We start from the raw sequence: 18,885 nt of genomic DNA, 5'->3' as shown, positions 1-18,885 counted from the left end.
CCCCATCCTCCCACACATACATCATCCCTCCACCATTCATCCTTCCACACCCACACCACCCCCCCTCCCACACACCACGCATCCACCTCCTCACACCCCACCCTCCCACACACCATCCCTCCACCACCCATCCCCCCACACCCACACCACCCTCCCACCCACACACCACCCCCCCAACACACACACACACAAACACCATCCCCCCACCACCATCCTCCCGCCACCCCACGCCGCGGGGGGACAGCCCCAGCCAGGAGGCGAGGAGACACAAGCCAGGCCCCCACCCCCCCACCCCGCCCCCCACTCCCCACCCCCAAAACAGCACATTCCCCCCAGGGCCAGCAGCCAAAACCCCCCGGGACAGCCCGCCTACGCCCCGGGCCAACGCGACATGCCACCCGGCCCGCCCCGCCCCCAGGCCATCCATGGAGACAGGGGCGCTTGAAGACCCCATCCCCCCTCCCTCCCCCACTAGTGATGGAATATATTATGTGCTGTTTGCAATTAAAAAAAAGAGGGTTAAAATTGGGGGGCAGTAACTGCATTGAGGAGGGGGCGGGGCCACCTGAGCAGTCCCACCCACCTGACCTCGCATGTTCCACCCCCCAAAACGTGTTTGTATGTTGCAAATGTTATTTGTGCTCAGTGACTAAGTGGAATTAAAAGCTGGGAGGCATGCTGCCGCTCAGCGAAGCAACGGGGCCATTATGATGACCCCCCTGCCCCGCCCAGCGCAACAAGCACACCTCCCACAGCCCTACCTGTGTATGTAGTGAAGAGTGGGGGAGGGGAGGGGTCAGGAGATGTAGGTCCAGAGGGGAGTAAGCCTCCCCCCTGGAAGACGACCCGCCAGTGGCTTAGGGCGCCCCCGTCCCCCGCCGGCCCCGAAGGGCGTCACAGGCCCGGAGCAGGCACCCCAACCCAGGCACGCCACGAACCCCCCCAGGGGCCAGCCACCAGCCCAAGGGGCCACTTTCCTCTTTCTGAGTGGGAGGGGGGCGAGGCAAAGGAAGGGAACCCCAGGCCCACGCCCCCAACACCCGGCCAGGGCGCCCCCCAGAGGACACGTCCTAACCCCCTGCAAACGCACACACACAAAATGACATGACTCTGACATGATTGTTGTCATGATTGCTATGTGCAAATGTTGAAGAAGAAGCATAAAAATGTCATCACTGGACTTCAGGATTTATTTGGAACCTCGTAATAAAGGCCGCTCTGCTTCATGTATTCTGAACATTGGTGCTGGGTGTAAATCCAAAGAGATCATCCAGTATGGTTGCTCTCCCCTGGTGATGCGACACTACTTCATTTCTATTTTCAGCCTTCCACTAATGATACAAAGAACACCACATTTCAACAATCCAATCAGGTCCAAACAGCTGATTTTAATTAGTTTTCAACAAAATGATCAGTTTTGATTATCTCTTGCAGCTGCTTGGGGTTTTAAAAATTTAGCAAATCCTCCATGAATCCATCATTTCATGCTTGGAATTAGATTTAAAGTTTTTGCCCAACATCACAGCTCGTAAGGGGGACTCTGCAAAAGGTGCAGATGGTATTTTCTCTCCACAGATCAGACCAAAACTATCATAATAAATCCTCAAAGTTGTTACTGCAGTACAGGATGTACCAATAAATATAAGCCAATCTAGTGGATGGTTATAACCAACTTTCATTTGTTTTTATTGCGTCACATTACACACGACACTTGCGACACTTACTCCCCTCCTCTCGAAAACAGTAGCTTTAGTAGGTAAGTGAGACATCTGTTTATACAGCATAAGATCTAACATTTGATGGCATTTGTCAGAGGCAAGTTTGAGTCAAGGCAAAGATATGAGGAAGAATGTTAGAAGGTTTGATTATAAGGTTCTCAAATTCACAGCAGTTTCCATTTTCTGAAATGGAAAACCAATAAGTTAATTCCTGTATCTGAAGGTGGTGGAGGGTCTTGTTGCTTCCCACAGTTTCAAAGAGTATGAGGGGGGAAACCAGGTAATGAGCATCCCCAAATAATACCATCTCTGTAGTCAGACATGGTGATGGTAGTGTCATTATGTGGGGATGCTCAGGAGGTGATACATTAGATACATTAGATATTAGAGACAAACTGACCAATATAAAAATTTAATTATTAAATCATTTAAAGAACACAGAATGGGTTTAGGTAAAACATGTAGAAAATTTGTGGACAGACTCAGTTAGTTTGGAACCCGAACCCAGTGTTTCAGCTTCCTGAAAATGGCCATGTGCTGCCATTTTCCATCCAAACTAGTTGGGCTTCAGTGTTTTTGTTAAGGAGGGGGGAAATTTGACCAAAGGTAAAAACTGTGCCAACCAAGGACCAACCAAGTGCTAAAAATAAGGCCCAAACAGAAACTACAAATTTTAACCTTTTAGGTTTTTGAAAATATATATTTTAGAAAAACTTCAGTACTGAGTGCAGACTGCTTGTTAAAGAAATTAATTGATTCCTTTAAGATGAAATTTAAAATGCGCCAACTTAAAAAGGGTCTCAAAACTTTCCATATGTAGTGTGGATGGGTGTGACAGCTGCTCCAGATGTGTGTCTCACTGCTGATATCAAATCTTCTGTCAGTGTTTAGAGACGGGGGCTGAGGGAGCTGTGTGGAAGGATGAACGATGGAGGAATTGGAGGTGGTGTTGATCTGCCGCAAGGGAGTCTTCCTGTGTACAGACATGAGGATTCATTACATTAGGTTTAAAAAGCCATCCAAGTCACCTTCTGCAATCCCTATGGTCCATCCCACCCACTCATCTCAGCCACTATCAACATCCCACAAGTCAAGGAAGGGCCAGGGTGTGGAGAGCCTTTTCAGAATGTAATAACAATATGAGACAGTTTGGCTCGAGTTTCCATGACATATTATTTTTCTTTCTGTCTCATTAAAACGGCCTCCAGTAAAATCCTGTTAAACAAATGTACTTTGTCTAATATGAGAGGACGAAAGAGGTCAATGTAGAGTGAATTTGCATATTGTTAGTCTTGTAGTATGATTGACTAAGTCATATTTTCTCAGGTTTTATAGGCAATTATGCACAGTCAGTCAGTAATATTAGCTTACAGTTAGACAGATATCATAATTTATCCAAAATATGACTTAGGCAATTATCCTATCAGAAAAACGATATCCAGAGTGGCTCAGAGCCTTGACTATAAGTGGAGGATTTCATGAACTCTATCCAGCACTGCAAACTAGCACTGATAAACAAGCTAAAGGTCATCAAAACTAAGCAGCTGCATCATTACAGTCATCCCCGTTCACTAGGAGATCATGGAGATTCCCAGGATAAAAAGTTTATGCACAGTAATAGCTGAAATGGGGAGGTTTACATGTTTTCTCTGCAGGAGAGATAGCACAGGTCCAACAAGAAACATGTGGACAGCTGGCTAGTGTAACACACTTGATGTTGACAGGAAGCCTGGACTCTTCGCTTCAACCAGCTTGAGGATTTCATTCTTGCTCGAGGGAATCCAGATAGCTGAGATAATTCCAGGGTTGCTCCACACACATCACATAAAACTGAGTGGAGACAACTCATTTGATTCAGATACAAGGAACAGGACAGGAGATAAGCACCCTTTGTTTAATCTGTTATTTCTGCTAAATGGTGTGGGGGTGAATGATAGACAGATAAATAATGAGGAGGAATAGAAAGGGGTTATTGCAGAAATTACACAAACAAGACTAAATGCTGGAATATTTTTCAAGTTTGTCATTGCTGGTCATGCATTAGTACATACCAGGTGACAAGCAATGTATGTGGAAACAGGGGAGGACAGAAATTAAGTAGGGGTTGTAATGCAGAACACATGCAAGTCAGAGATGTGTTCATAGGAGACTTTTGCCTTCATGCCATCATTTTTGGTGTGGGTGTGAAAAAAGCTTTGCTTCTTTTTTTTTCACAAACCCACATTCGATCATATGGCCTCAAGTGGCTTCAACCCCTAAACAGCTTTTGTTTCATCCAATGTAAACCCTTCCATATGTGAGCAAAGCATGTTAGCGTGTGCTTCATAAAACAACCACAATTCTCTACTGCGTGGACATCCAACAAAACATCTGTGATGATTCATTGTCCAAGTCTTCATTATGCATGCAGCACTGTACACAGGGGGATGGATAGTTTGCAAGTGAGGAGATAGAGAAAGAGAGGGGTGTAGTAAGGGAGGGGGGGTGCTGGAATGAAAAGTGTCTTGTCGACAAAAGTGAAATATCTGAGGCTTGGCCAGGGACCAGAGTTTGGGGTGGGGAGGTTTATTTTGATGTTCTGCTTTGGAGCTGCAGGCTTCCCTCTTTATTCTGGAGCGTCAAGTGTTTTGGATGTGAGGGGCTGCAGGGTCGAAGCTTTCTCAGAGAGGACTGATTTTACTTTGAGTGCTTTGGTTGCAGTGTAAAACCTGGAATGTGCTGTGATAGTAAGCACTGCTGCTTTGGTGTTTTGTGCTGCATAATTTGACTGTGGATTGAGACAATTCTGAGAACATGAAGCTGCGGGTTGCAGATTGATGTGGTGAGGGATGTTCAGGAAGAAACTGGCTGTCAAATGCTTAAAATCCTGGGCACCCCCATAGCATCTCACTCAGATTGTGTCCATATAGTTTAAATCATTTGAGCTCAGAAAGAAAAATGACCAAATATGAGCAAAGTTTTACTCCCAACATATTACACCATGAGCAACCTTCATTTTTTAAACTGGAGGGTTCTTATCTCTTGGGATGGTTTGCAATAGGATTTACTTTTAGAAAAAGACAGCTTGACATATTTACATAAAATATGCCTCTTGCAAACTGCCTCTGTTTAATGAACTCATAAAGCTGGTCACATGACATTAAAAATCATTCTGAGGGTTTAAGGGTAGCAGTTGTGCCTCAGCAGGGGTAGAAGGCACTATCTATGATCTGTTAATGACCCGGTCCAAGTAGTTTTGGTGCTTAATCAAACAATTATACAAAACTAAAGAAAATGAGAAAATCTGTGATCTTGGTCTTGAGTCAAAGTTCAGCCCTGAGCACTAAAATCTAACTTACACCTTCGACAGCCTCTACAAATTCCTTATGTGGACATATCTTGCCTTTCAAACAGAAAATGCTCCTGCATGTTGCCAGAGTTTGCTCTGGGGCTCTGGATATTTTCCCAGACTTTGTGACAGAGGTGGCAAAGGATGTCTTGTGTGTACATTAAATGCTCCAGGAATGTAGATGGTGGAAATATATTTTAGTATAACTCATGATTACTTAACAGAATATATTCATTTTTTTTCTCTCACAGTGTAGCTCAGTAGTATAAAACTTTATCAAACAATATCACTACTATAAATTATCTTTAAGTTAGTTGATTGGTGGTTTTGTCAGATGATGGTATGACTATAAAAATCAGGGTTTCATTAGATCAAAACTACAAGCTTTCAATGACAATGAGTTGACACATTTTATTACTGTGCTGCTTTCTAGTCATAGTCTGATGTGTTCAGTCATCTCACAAAAGAAAGCGAAAGACAGGAGTTGTTCAAACCTCGAACTACATTCGAACTTCAGTTTTGCAGATTTCATTCAGACTAACATTTTAAACACATTGTGAATGCCTATTTTTTGTTAAATCATAAACACATACTGTGTTTTTTGCACATTAACACTGTATGTTTGACTTTTTCTATTATGTATAAAGTTTTAATGTCTGATTTAGAAAAAAAAAACATTGATCACAGCTCAATTTTTGTTGCAACCATTTCAGAAATGAACTGCAGGAATCTTGCAATTGACATGACAATGTGAGGTAACAAGTGACTTAAAAGATCCTTCCCCATTGCAGTGTTTCTGCATCTGATTAGGCTTCAACAATATAGATCCACAGCTCAAACAAACCTTGCTGAATTGTATTTCTTTGCCTCATAAGAAAACACCAATACAGCGGCTTGAATTAGCTGTTGAATTTGAAAACATTTTGAATTAATTAAAACATGTTGTACAGTCCACAAGATCTTCACAAACAAATCATAAATGATGGAAAGGGCCCAGAATGTATTTATTTATAATCTAAGCTTTTATAATTTCATGATGCTTTGTGGAGCTTCAATCATTTACAAATAAATAAAAGAAAAGTTTTAGATGTGTGCTTGTCACTTGCTGCCATATTTGTAAGTTATTAGAGCCAGACAATAATCAGAGGGGGAGTCAGCAGTCATTAGATGATTTGCTTCTTTAAGCACTTTCAGCTGGCTCTTATATTATGTTTTGGTTTTCACACGTTTACCAATGATTGAACTCACTTGTGAGTCCACGATGCAAACTGAAAGAGCATTTTAGGGTTAAAGATTGATGGCTTGGCTTTTTTCTTCTCCCCTGTTTTTGTGAACATGTGTTTGTGTTTGAATGTCTTTTGTTGAAGGACTGTGTGTGTCATGGTTTGGTATGTGGGGGATTTTTTTTTATGTAGGGTGGAGAATTTGCACACCCCCGTCTTCCTTCAGTCTTCGTTTTGCTACCTAGTTTTATATGACCTCTGTGTAATTTCACTGCTTTGAGGAGAACATGGAGAGGTTCAGCTTTGTTGGCACAAGAAACAATATGAGTTGATAATGGAGTACAAGAGTAGAATCTAACATACAGCATTGTAGTCAGTCATTTTGAACAGCTGGTGATTCATTGTAAGATTTATGCATGTGAGAGTGGCTTCAAGGGATGGTCAAGGGATGGGTGATGGAGGCAGATATGCAGGCAGGATAAAATCTTAAGGGGTGTTTAGTAACTAAATCTCATAGCAAAATGTAGGAATGTCTTTTAACTAACGTAAAATAAGTCTTTAACCAATATGTGACACATTTTTCTATAACAGTCTTCAAGTGATGCTTAAAAACTACTCTGTGCATCCTTTCTCTGATTTCCTTAACTTCAGGATGTCTCAGTAATTCCTTAAGAATTTTCCAGCTGATCAAAACTGGTGCAGCAAGAGTTCGGACATGAACTAGAAAATAAGGTTGTGTTTTTATCATTTTAGCTTCTCTCATAGTCTGCCTGTGAAATCCCTCTCCAAACATGTAAAACCTATAATTAACCAGCTTTATTGATTCATAAAGACTACACAATGCCATATTATCCAAACGGAAATCTTCCTTCTGAATGCAAAGCTAAGTCTTCAGTTATCAGACTGCTCTCTTGTGGAGCCAAATCCCACTGTTCTCTATTTAATACATTAAGATCCTGACCTTACTTTGTCTCTCTTTGTTGTGTTTTTTTAGTAAAAAGGGGAAAGATGCAAAATCTTTAATGAGCTTATAATGGCAATAAGTGGCTAGTTTATAAAATTTTGAAGACTTTTCAAACTGTAAATAATCTAAATCTGTTACCTCCTCTAACCCGTGACCTAGAACGCTGATGATTATGAAAATATCATCAGGAGAAAGTAATTAAAAAAATGATAGCATAATAGATGGGGAGTTTTACTGGCAGCAAAGAGTAAAAGTATTTTTTTGAGAACAAAAGGACAAAAAGGATTAACTCTTAATCATGGCTGTTAAAAGTCATGCCATGTTCTAACATTTCTTGACCTGTACATCTAACATTTGGTGGTCCTATACATTGCTTTTTCCATTGTATCTGAGCGGGATAACCAATAGGCTGGCCAGCTGATGCTATTTAAATGGTATGCAGACTCCACTGACTCAATGCTTGCACAGAGACCCCTCTTGAGTTTGAGGCTGATGCTGACAGAAATATTGCAGTTTTTGTGAAGGATCTGAAGCAAAACCTGAGAAAAGAAAACACAGAAAGAAGCCAGTAACACAATTTATAATAAGGGCCATACTACTTGAATAGTTTTTTTTTGTTTGTTTTGTTTTTTTTTGTGTGTGTGTTTTCTTTTTTTTTTTTTTGCTAATTGCTACAACTACAAATTAAATTAAACTATACTGACATTTCAAATCCTTTCCTTCAGTTGTGCCCATATCAGGTAAATATTTAGAGTATATTCACAACGGATCTTAGTGAATCTTTTTCACTTCTTGGTCAACCACGTCCACAAAGTGAAACCAAATCAGACATGCAGGGGGACTGGAAGAGGGGGGGAAGAAGAGAGTGACAGAAAAATACAAAAAGAAAGGTCACATTTCACGCCATCATTCATCATTTTTACAGTTGAGGTAGCAGACTTTGGGTTTTGTACATTTCAGCAGTGTGGAACTGGTGGTAAAAGGGTGGGAGATGTGCCAGGCACATATATTTGTGTGTGTATGTGTGTGACAGTACACCAGGGGAGGGAATGTGCACATTTAAGATAAACTTGTCTGATGAAAGAGGAGCCCACAGCCTTGAAGTGGCCCCCATCATCCATCTGGTGATGTCAACTGAATAGAAATTCAGTCTACTGAGTGACCCCCAGAGAAAGGCCTTTTGGGAATAAGGAGGGGGCATACGGGTTGTCAGGTGGAAGGATGAAGCCTCTCAGCTTTTCCTCAGCTCCAGAAGCATTCGTGTGAGTGTGTGTAGGCTATGTAAGTATAGCACAAAGCACTTATCCAAGAGAGGCTCCACCCATGTTCAGCGGGAATTTGAAACCTCTCAGAACATGGCAGCAGGGGAGGCAAGGAAAAGAAGAAAAATAGTGAAGGAGACATTCAGGGGCCCAAAGTGCCAGAGGTATCATTACCTTTCCATTTCACTTGATGAAACCCATTTGGCTGAATTAGTTTCACACTCTCAATAGACCCCGAGGTGAAGGGAGCTTCCAATCAGGATTAGTGGGCTGCAGTAAGCTGAAGACAGCTGGATGATGAAGAGAAAGAAAAACCTCTGTGTACTGGCTCCGCCTCTCCTCACAAAGGGACACTGCTTGCTTCTGCACACTAAGAGAGGCGTGGCGAGGTGAGGCGTGGAGTTGGCAAGTAACAGATGTGTGTTTGTAATGTGAGAAAGTATATCTGCACTGAGAGTTTGCCAAGTTGCCAGTCTGAATGAGAAGGAAGGACAATAGTAGGACTTGCCAAATTTGGGGGGGATATTAAATCTAGGAAGCAAAACCACATGGTAATGAGTTTTTGTAGCAGTGTGTTTGTATGAATGAGTGTATGCATGCGTGTTTGTGTTTACACCTTTGGGTTCTGTCATCTTTGCTCCTAATTATCTGTAGCATAAATCAACAGAGGGTGTGTTGCCAAGGCAGCCCACAGCAGACCGGCTGCTGGTGGTGGTGGGAGAGAGCTCGAGCTGTTTCATTAACCTTTAAAGGACTTGGTATTTATTTCAATAGCAGTGCTATGAATATAAATTTGCCATGCTGAAAAGGGAAATGACCAGGTAATACCTAGCTGATGTATCCCCCCCCCCCCCCCCCCCCCCCCCCCCCCCCCCCCCCCCCACACACACACACACAAATCATCTCTCTTTCCTTTTCATTTGCATTGCCTATTTAATTTTCTTCCAGCTCTTGGCTGCGTGGAAAAATGATTTTTTGACCGTTTTCCGTCCACCACTTTGTTCCAGACTAAACTAAATTCGATCAGCTGTTATGTGGAAAAATGTGGAAATTCTGTTTAAACATTCAGAGCAGCCAAAGTTTGAACTGTCTAAACTTTTTGTTGTGGGATTAGATTTTTTTACCTGGTTTTGTAGAATCTTTAATACCTTCCATACAGATTTGCTCTTTTTGCATATATTATTTGTTACCATGACATGAGACTAGGCACAAAAGTTCATGTTCCCTTATGAATTAATATGTACTGGCACATTTTTTCTTTAAATAGATGATTTACTTAAAAGAGCAAAGCTGGAAATTCTTTATGGAAGTCACTGACGCTGCATCATCTTGGATTCATTCAAACTTGTTAAAAGCTCACAGTTCAAAAGCTTTGCTTTCATGATGGCATAAATAATTTGCTCATCTTTAAAGATGTCATTAATGCTAAATACTGTATTTCCTCAAATATAGGATAAGGTTTTTTATTAGCTTCAGTTGCTAAATAGTAGTAGTTTTTTTTAACAATGTCATATTTAATGCCTCTAAATGACATATGGAAAGGTGACCACAAGAACTTTTGAACTAGAAATCCATTCATTCCTGAAGGAGTTCCCATCATTGCCAAAATATCATTAAAACTATTGTTTGTTTTCTATTCAAATTTATCTAAAATATGCTGAAATGTTTCATTTTTGTAGTGGGTTGGTAAGAGAGAAACTGCATTGTGCATCTGGACGTTGAATAATGTAGCAAACAGGCTTTTTTTGTTGTTGATCCATAGTATTAAAAATCTTTTTAAATTCTCTAATTTTTTTTCATTTCAGCCTCCTTGTCTCACTTTGCCTTCATCCTGTGGTTTGTGAGCTGAAAAAATAATTCATCCCAAAATATTTTAGATGACTTCTCAAGTCCTAAAAGGCTTGTCAAAAGAGCTTCAAGTGACGTATCTTTTGCAGAAGTCTTGTGTGAAAGGGGTGAGCCATGTTACTCTTTAAATTTCATTAAAAGTAAATTTATACTTTACACTGGAACTGAGCTGCAGTTTTGTCACGTCTATTTGATGTTAAAATATTAAGTGCTCTTAAAGATAACATTGGTCCACATCATTACCAAACACTTGTAAGAGCACTCTTTCTAGACTTTTAATCAGGTTTCAATACAAAGTGGCATTTTATTATACACAATTATTTAGATGTGACTACCCATCATCTTGAACAGGGTCCAAAGAGTTATGATTAACAAAGGTTTGTCATCTGCTGTCATAACATGACTGCAACAACTTGGACTGAATGGACTTGTTAAATGATGCGACAAAACTTCTCTAAGCAGACCAGACGGCAGATGTAGCATAGCATATTTCTCATTACAACTAAAAGTAACTTGCAACTCGAGTTATAAGACTTGAAACTTAACTTGGACTTGCAAAAAAAAAAAAAAAAAATCTGAACATCTCTGGCCTCTGACCCAGGTTTTTTTTTTATAGTAAATAAGAACTGGATCTCAATTAACTTAACTGGTTAAATAATGGTTAAATACCACATGGTACAAAGGTTTGTCCATAGCAGACAAACCTAAACTGCACCAACAAATAAAAAAGACTAAGACAACCATACACATACTCTATGAGACACATACTTATAAAAATATGCCCAAGACTAGTCAGGAATTATGTATTGAACAAAGAATACGAGCTCTTACCATCTGGCTGGAAATACAGGGTTCCAAAGTTCAATTCAGTTCTTAAACTGAACATGATGATGATGATTTTCGACCTATGTTTTAGTGTAATTATAATAAATATGTTTTTAAATGACTTGTTGTTGTTTTATTGTTTAGCACTTTGGTCAACATTTTTGTAAATGCTCTATTATTAAATTGGATTGGCTCGGATTGGATGGGAATTTAAGAAACTTTTATCATCTGCTTGTCTAATATTGTGTGTGTATTGTAGGTCATATGTTTGCATACTGTGTTTACGCCTACTATATTGTGTTGTCTGCAGCAATGTGTGAGGTTTTTGGTGGCAATACTATAAATGTGTGCAACTTTCTTGTGTGTATTGTTTGTGCAAACATTACTGACATGATGTAAAACAAATTTCAGACATATTTGTGACAATAAAGTTGCATTTTATCGAGAAACATAGAGGAAAGGATAAAGTTAACTTGACCTTCTTTGGAGGGCAGGGGTTGCCATTGGGGGAGCAAGTGCCCCCCTAATATAATGATACGGGAAACACTGGTTTCACATCATGTTATATTGCATCGTATCACATCGTATTGTATCCTTAAAAACTTTCTGTCTGAGATGTAAGTAATAGCTATAATCTTCTGAATAATAATAACACATCATTTATTCCCTGAGGATGATGCAGATACTCTTTTAAATGTGTATAACAATGTTATATACAGGACTCAGAGGTGCATATAAAATCTTTAAGGTGGATTACTTTACGGAAGAAACATGTGTAGCTGTGGATGCAGGCCAGCCAGAAATCACTACACCTTGTACTGCTAAGAGGGGAAGTTAGAGGGGGGAACAGCATCTTCTTAAAACGCACCTGGGATTCATAACTGAGTGAGGAAAAGTTAGAATACATTAAAACATTATAGCAGATTTGGCATATTTTCTGGGCTGTCTTTGTATGCATTAAAATCTCCTGTGTGTGAAGAATGTTTTATGGACAAAAAGCCAGTATTTGCAGAAATGCCTCAGGAGTAACAAGGGCAATGGAGAAGGGTCTCTTTGTGTGCTGGGATCTTGGATGTTTTAGCTGCAATTGGTTGGTTAAAAAGAACATTCTCCAGATGCCTCAGCAATAAGTGAAGTCTCTGTAACCCTTGGTAATTTAATTGTGCCACATGATCTTATAGTGAGTAATCTGCAAATGGGCACTCAGTGAAAACAGCTTGGCATCCAAGCTAGATGAGCCTGAGGTGATGGGGTTGGGGAGGGAGAATGTGGAGCAAAGAGGGAGTGAAACAAGACCAACAGGAAAAATAGACAAAGTACACTAAGTACACAATGTTGTAAAAAAAAAAAAACAAAAAGAGAAAAAAACAGCAAATGATCCATATAACTGTAGAAGGAATCATGCCAGAAATCATCTCACAAAACTAATAGAGTGCTTGCATGATAAGTTTTGTGAGTGTAATGCAATAAACTGGTTCTGGAAATCAGAGCAAAAGAGACACACTCAGTCTCCAGGCTAAGACATTAACTGATGAAAAGTCACTTACACACAATCGTTGCTTTAACCACAGACATGTGCAGAGTTGTGGAGCCCTCACTGTGAGGGTTATGGTTATGTGGATCTGGAGTGTTTCAAGCAAAGAAAGCCCTTTCTGAGGCAGCCAAGGGATGCCACCGCCCCGTCCTTTCAGAGCCTGACGAGTACTTTCATTCATTTAACAAGCAAGAGAAACACAAAACTGGGTGGTAGGGAAAAAAATTGGGTTGCTGTTCTTTGGTATTCTTCAAATTGACCTCAGTGCCACAGCACCAATGCATAAACAAGATTTTTCTCCCATCAGTATAAAAAGAAATGTGCTAAAAGAAAGATAAACCAGCAGGTTTGCAGACTCCAAGAGAGGTGTGCGCTGCTAATTTGATCTCATTGTTAGACAAAAATGTGGAACTCCAAATCGACCAGAGGAAAGAAAAGCACAGTTTCTATAGTAACCACTTTCAGACTAAGTGATTGTTTTTGCTCATTCTCAGTTTTCTATAATTCACTTTCTTTTTCTCAGTTTCTCTTCCAGCTTCCAATTTTTTGGTTAAATAACCACCAACGAGTGAAGTAGAAAAAGATGAAATGCATTAATTACAGCTGAAAACCAGAGGAGGTTCAAGTACGCCACACTTGAGGATTCAAACAAATAATTACAAGACATGGCAGACTGAAATATGCTAAATAACTAATGAATGTCAGACAAACAAAGGCTATTTCAGACATCTACAACAAACAAACAAAAAAAAAGTTTAGATGAACAAACATGGAAGAGACAACTGCATGGTAACATTCCTGCCCTATATTTCATATTTAATCTGGTGTGCTGGAGGATTTCTTGGCCCAGTGTACTATGTAATCTTGTCGAGGGGCAGATGGCACTGCCACAGTGTCAATCAGATCCCCTGGATTGGGATGGCAGAGGAAGAGAATTTTCTGGAGGCTGCTGGCCTCAGCGCCTGGATCAGCAGGTTTGGCGGGCCAGCAGCAGCATCAGCAGCACTAAAGCAAACAGTCCTGTCACACACCCCCCCCCCCCCCCCCCCCCCCCCCCCCCCCCTCCATAGCAAAGCCCAGACGTAGAAGACTTTCAGGGCTTTGGGCACAGCAGCCGACCAGGATTAGAATTAGTCTGTCTTGTTTCTTCGTACTTATACAAAAACACACGCACTCCTTAGATTTTTGTCTTCCATTTACACATTTTTATGGAAGGATGAGGTATTACATCACCCTTTGCTCTTTGAGGTGTTTAGGAGGAAATTTGTGCCTATAGGACACATCAATCACGTATGTATATGTATACGAACACACATTTGCTCTGTTTTTATCTTTATCTGCATACCCACCTGTAGAGCTTCTGCATGTCGATCTAATTTCTTATCTTTTTGAAAAGGATTCTGGTTTTACTTTTAGCTTGCAGCCATTGCATTGCCTCAGGTTTGTCTATTCATGAAGGTCAGACTATTTTCCTCAAACAGTGAGGAATAGCAAGTGGATCTCCAACTTTGTGCTTGTTTATTAGCAAGCTATGGCCAGTATCGCACTTCACGAAAAATTCACCTGGTTACATCTCCATTCCCTGCTTTGACATATAAACCCTGCAGGTTAGCAGGGTTGGAAGGAAATGCAAACAGTAGAGGATGACATTAAAAACCAAACAAAAGATGAAAGTTTGGCTGGAAAAGAATCACATCACTTGTTTTGTCCATATTAAGGCTTGGTTTGTATTAGACTTTTGAACTAGTAGCCAAACAAACATCCTCATTAGACTGTGCTTGTCTCTTTGGGACATTTGGCAGCAATTTCTCTTGAATGCTGCAGTGTCTAAGGCAGGTTAGCTTATATTGGCTTTGTTCGTAGAATTATGGAAACTATAGTGAGGTTTTATCATCTGTATTGGTGCAAATGCAGCTTGGCTTCCACTCTAGTTCACCACCAAAACAATCTCACATTCAGTTATTAGACATCAGATGAGATGAGGGAGTGTGTGGCCGTCTCATTGGAAAGGGGAGAGGGAGAAATGAATGAGGCTGTGGGTGTCCCAAAGCAGTGAAGAATACTGAGAATAAATGAATGAATAAATGGATGAATGGGACAGTAATGAAAAGAGGAGGTGGAGTGGAGGATGGAAAGGAACAGAACATTCGGACTAGCTGGTCTGGTTGTTGAAAGAAGTGGAAGATAAAATGAGCACAGCAGAGGATGGGGCCTGGGTGCTATTGTGTCTGCCGGGATCATCAGGGGAACAGAAGGGGTTTAAAGACTTTTTAAAACTTCCTAAAAAAAGTTTTAAGTAAACCCCTGACATGTCATACAATAACCAGGAATCTGCTGTGCAAGTAGAAATGTAATTGTAACCCCAATGAGTTTAAGGAAATACATGTGAAAGCTGCAAAACATACTTTTATGAGTTGAGCAGATGTATGAACTGTAGATGAAAAACCAGTTTAAATTCAAACCATTATAGTCACATGCTGAATAAAAGGTCACACCAACAATTTTATGGATCAGTTTACTTGGTGTAGGGAGTTTTAATGTGACAAAAACTACAAATTTCTAGTGGCAAATTTTATTAAAAGTATGAAACACACACAAAAAAATGTGGTTATGAATAAAATGGAGCAGTAGAGTTTACTATCACGATGTCTAACTGTCTAACTGGGACTACAAGTCAGGGTGTTTGAACGTGCTTTTCTATTTTTACCTTTTGTCTGATTAAAATCAGAAAGTGTTCTTGCTTGGATTAATGTCATGCATATCCTGTAAATATGTGAGATATTAAGTTTAAGAGCTAGTTCCTATAGCTCATTAGAAAACCAAGATTCTGTGAAGAGCAACAGACCTTCCAACACCGCCAAAGAAATCACTCATCATGCCATGTTGCATTCATATTAGACTCTACAGCCATTGGTTATTTCCTAACGACTGTGTCTCATCAAACAATAGTTAATACATTATTTTTATCAAACTAATTTCCTCCAACTGCTTCTGGTTCCACTACATTTCAGCTTCTGCCTTTAAAAAGCTCCATTTACAGATTCTGCTTTGATTTGTTAACTTATTGAGCAGAAAGGCATCTCAAAGAAGTCAATTTTTATGTTAATGTCTTATACACTTATGCAGGAAAGTAAATGACTTTAGATTTTTTTGTTCAGCAGATCTTTTGTGCATACATAACACAGTGTAAGAAAAGGAAAAGGGGCCAGAAAGCTTAATATGGCTTCTCTGAATAGAGGACCGTTTCTTCAGTCACATTTTAAATGGTCACTTCCTCATAATGTCAGACATCAGACAACCATGCTGATAATATTCAGTTGCAGAAATGCACATGGAAAACTTTCACCCCCTGAGAGAAACCTACTTGCTTCTGCATAAAGCATGTTTTCCACTAGATGGGCATCTACAGAGAGAGGTATGCATTGAATCAATGAATTGCTGTCCTCAGAAAGCCATGCATATTTACATCACATACACGTACCAGAGTCTTGTGAACTTGTGGATGTACAAAGTATAACCTCACATTTTTTTCTTTTTGTGTATGTGTGTGTGGAGCAAACTATTGTGTGTTTATTTGAATTTAGAAAAGTTATAAATGGATTCCAGGTCTCTTCAAAGGCTGACATATGCTTCTGTTTTTTTTAGTGTTTTTTTGTTTTTTTTTCTATTGCGATATATTCAGACATTAAATGAATCCAGTGACTGAAGTGGCATCAACTTCTTAATAGGACTACTTTCTTAGTGACAGCTAAAGAAATAAGTAACAGGCTTTTACATTTGGGTGGGATGAATATTCTAGAGAGATCTCCAAGGAGACAAAGCTGATGTTGGGACTCTGCAGCTCAGGATGCTGGAGAGTGTCTCAGTAACAGTGATCCATAGTGAGTGAACTGGTCGTGTTCAGTGTACAGATATCTGAATCACCCAGTCCCATTTTAAACATTTCGCTTTGAGTGATCTGAGTTCAGCTGTGAGCTGGTGCTGGTGGTCATGGAGAAGATGTTTTACAGATTTGTTCCCAAAGATTGGGGTTGGGAGAAAGATCCAAGTGGTTTTTCCATTTGGTTGTGGGGAGTGTTATTTTAGCTAGAGATGAGAAGATATAATTTGGAAATTATTTTTTCATAGTCATTGATTTAAATAATTCTTTCAGTTAATGGAGATGATTCTAATGCATTCGAGGGATTTTTTTCTTTTATTATTAATTTCAGTTCTTGATTTTGAAGAAATTGGTTTCTGCCAACATCGTATTTCTGTACTAGTGTGTGAAATGATATAAATTGTCTGAAAATAAGCAGCAGAAGTGTGCAATTCCTTTCTGTTCCCAGGTGGAGAAGTAAATGGGTTTATTTTGTGACATGAAGGTGAGATTGTGCCATAGTGGGGTGTACTTATGTGGACCTAGTGATGATTTAGTGATTTGGTTAGCTTTCCACCAGGCTGTCAGAGCTGGTGAGATAGTGATGAGGTTACAGATGTTTAATTTTTAGGATGATTGTGGAAGGAATGGCAGGTCTGTTACTGAGATATTTTGGCATTGATTTTGTTCCAGTTCCAACCAGGAATGATTATGCTGATTTGATTGAATACTGTAACTGGTTAGCAAAGAAATAATGAAGAATGTTTGGTGCCTCAAGTCCAAGTTGTGATTTCTTATTTTGTAATGTTGAAAATTAAATTCTAGGTTTTTATTTTTCCAATAAAATTGTATTGTTAATGAGTTTAGTGTTTTGAACCAGTAAAGGGAGAAAAGATAGTGAAGAGTGTGTTAAGAGTGTGAGTTTGGTCCAGCGTTTATAATCGCCTTCTACTGTCTCCCAGTTTTTGAAATAAGACAATCACCTACCGCTTCAAATTCAACACACAGACATGAACATATTGTATTTTTGCATCATCAGCTTTCTACAGGAATCCTAAAGAGCATTTTTCCCAGATGTCAAACTACAATGGAGGTTTTACAAAAAGGGAAATTAGCTCTTTAAAAGGCAAAACTTTTAAAACCTGAACTCTCACATTACAAGATTCATAAACCTCAGTTTCATCATGACTGACTCTTCTAATGAACTTTTAAACTGGTCACCGCATACCACAATAACTCCTGTTCACACAAAGTGCAGATTAAAATATGAACTGAGAGTGTGTGTTAAAAGCTTTACGGGAGGACCGCTGCTAACTTTCCCATACGGTGGAAGACAGGGACACACAGAAGAGAAAGAAGGAGCAGGATGTAAAGAATAGCCAGGGGTTGTTCGACTAAACATTTGCTTTGGCTGGCCCGGAATAGAGGGGCGGCGCTCTGCTAGTCCCCTGACATGCATCCAGAGGAGCCCCCTCTGTCTTCACCATAAATCTGAATGGAGTGGGAGTTATCATCCCTCCCCCCCCACACCATTCCCTCCCTGGGTTAAACCCCACATTCCTCCCAGACACCGCTTCATCCAAACAAAGTGGCCAGTTCCCACCACTCAGCATTGGGAAAAGCGGTAGTTTGTCATGGAAAAATCCTGAGGCATCTCAAGAGTCCTTTGGAAGGGTTTTTTTTTTTTTTTTTATTCTCCCCACAAAGCTCAGCAATGCATCAACACTTAGCCTAGTGGCAGCATTTTCTTTCTTTGTGGCAGGAATGAAACTATGTTGAACTTGTAGTTCACACACAGATGCCAGTTGTATAATTTGGGCCTCAAACCGCACACACATTAATGCACACAGATGCAAGGATACACTCGCATACACACAAATGAGTGTGAATTCGGAGGGCAGTCGGCATAGAAAACCCTGGTAACACATTCCATAGCGCCCTCCTCCCTCAAAGGGAGTCTTTTGTGCTAAGTGAAAGGCAGAGGGGTTACAGGGTTTCTCCCTTTAGGGTGTCGAGAATAATACTCGCTCTCAAGACAATGACCTCATCCCGATCCTTTCTGTGTGCATGCATTTTTGTGCGTTTTTGTTCGAGGGAGGCTAAAGGTGTGCGTGTGTGACTCAGTTTGCATCTATGTGGACCAGGACAGACAAAGTCAAAGAGGCAGAAAGCAGGAAGATATCCGTCAAGGATGGATTATGAGGGGGAAGCGGGAGGCGCTGCAGAGACCCTCAGGAGAGAGGTATTGCTCTCCACAGTCTGATTGGCCTCCCCCCTTCTCTTTATTGTCTGTTCATGTTGAAATGTTCTATACATGACATTGG

Source organism: Melanotaenia boesemani, chromosome 20 (genome assembly GCF_017639745.1).
Source record: "Melanotaenia boesemani isolate fMelBoe1 chromosome 20, fMelBoe1.pri, whole genome shotgun sequence".
In the NCBI taxonomy this organism is placed as follows: Eukaryota; Metazoa; Chordata; class Actinopteri; order Atheriniformes; family Melanotaeniidae; genus Melanotaenia; species Melanotaenia boesemani.
This window is presented reverse-complemented; position numbering follows the sequence as displayed.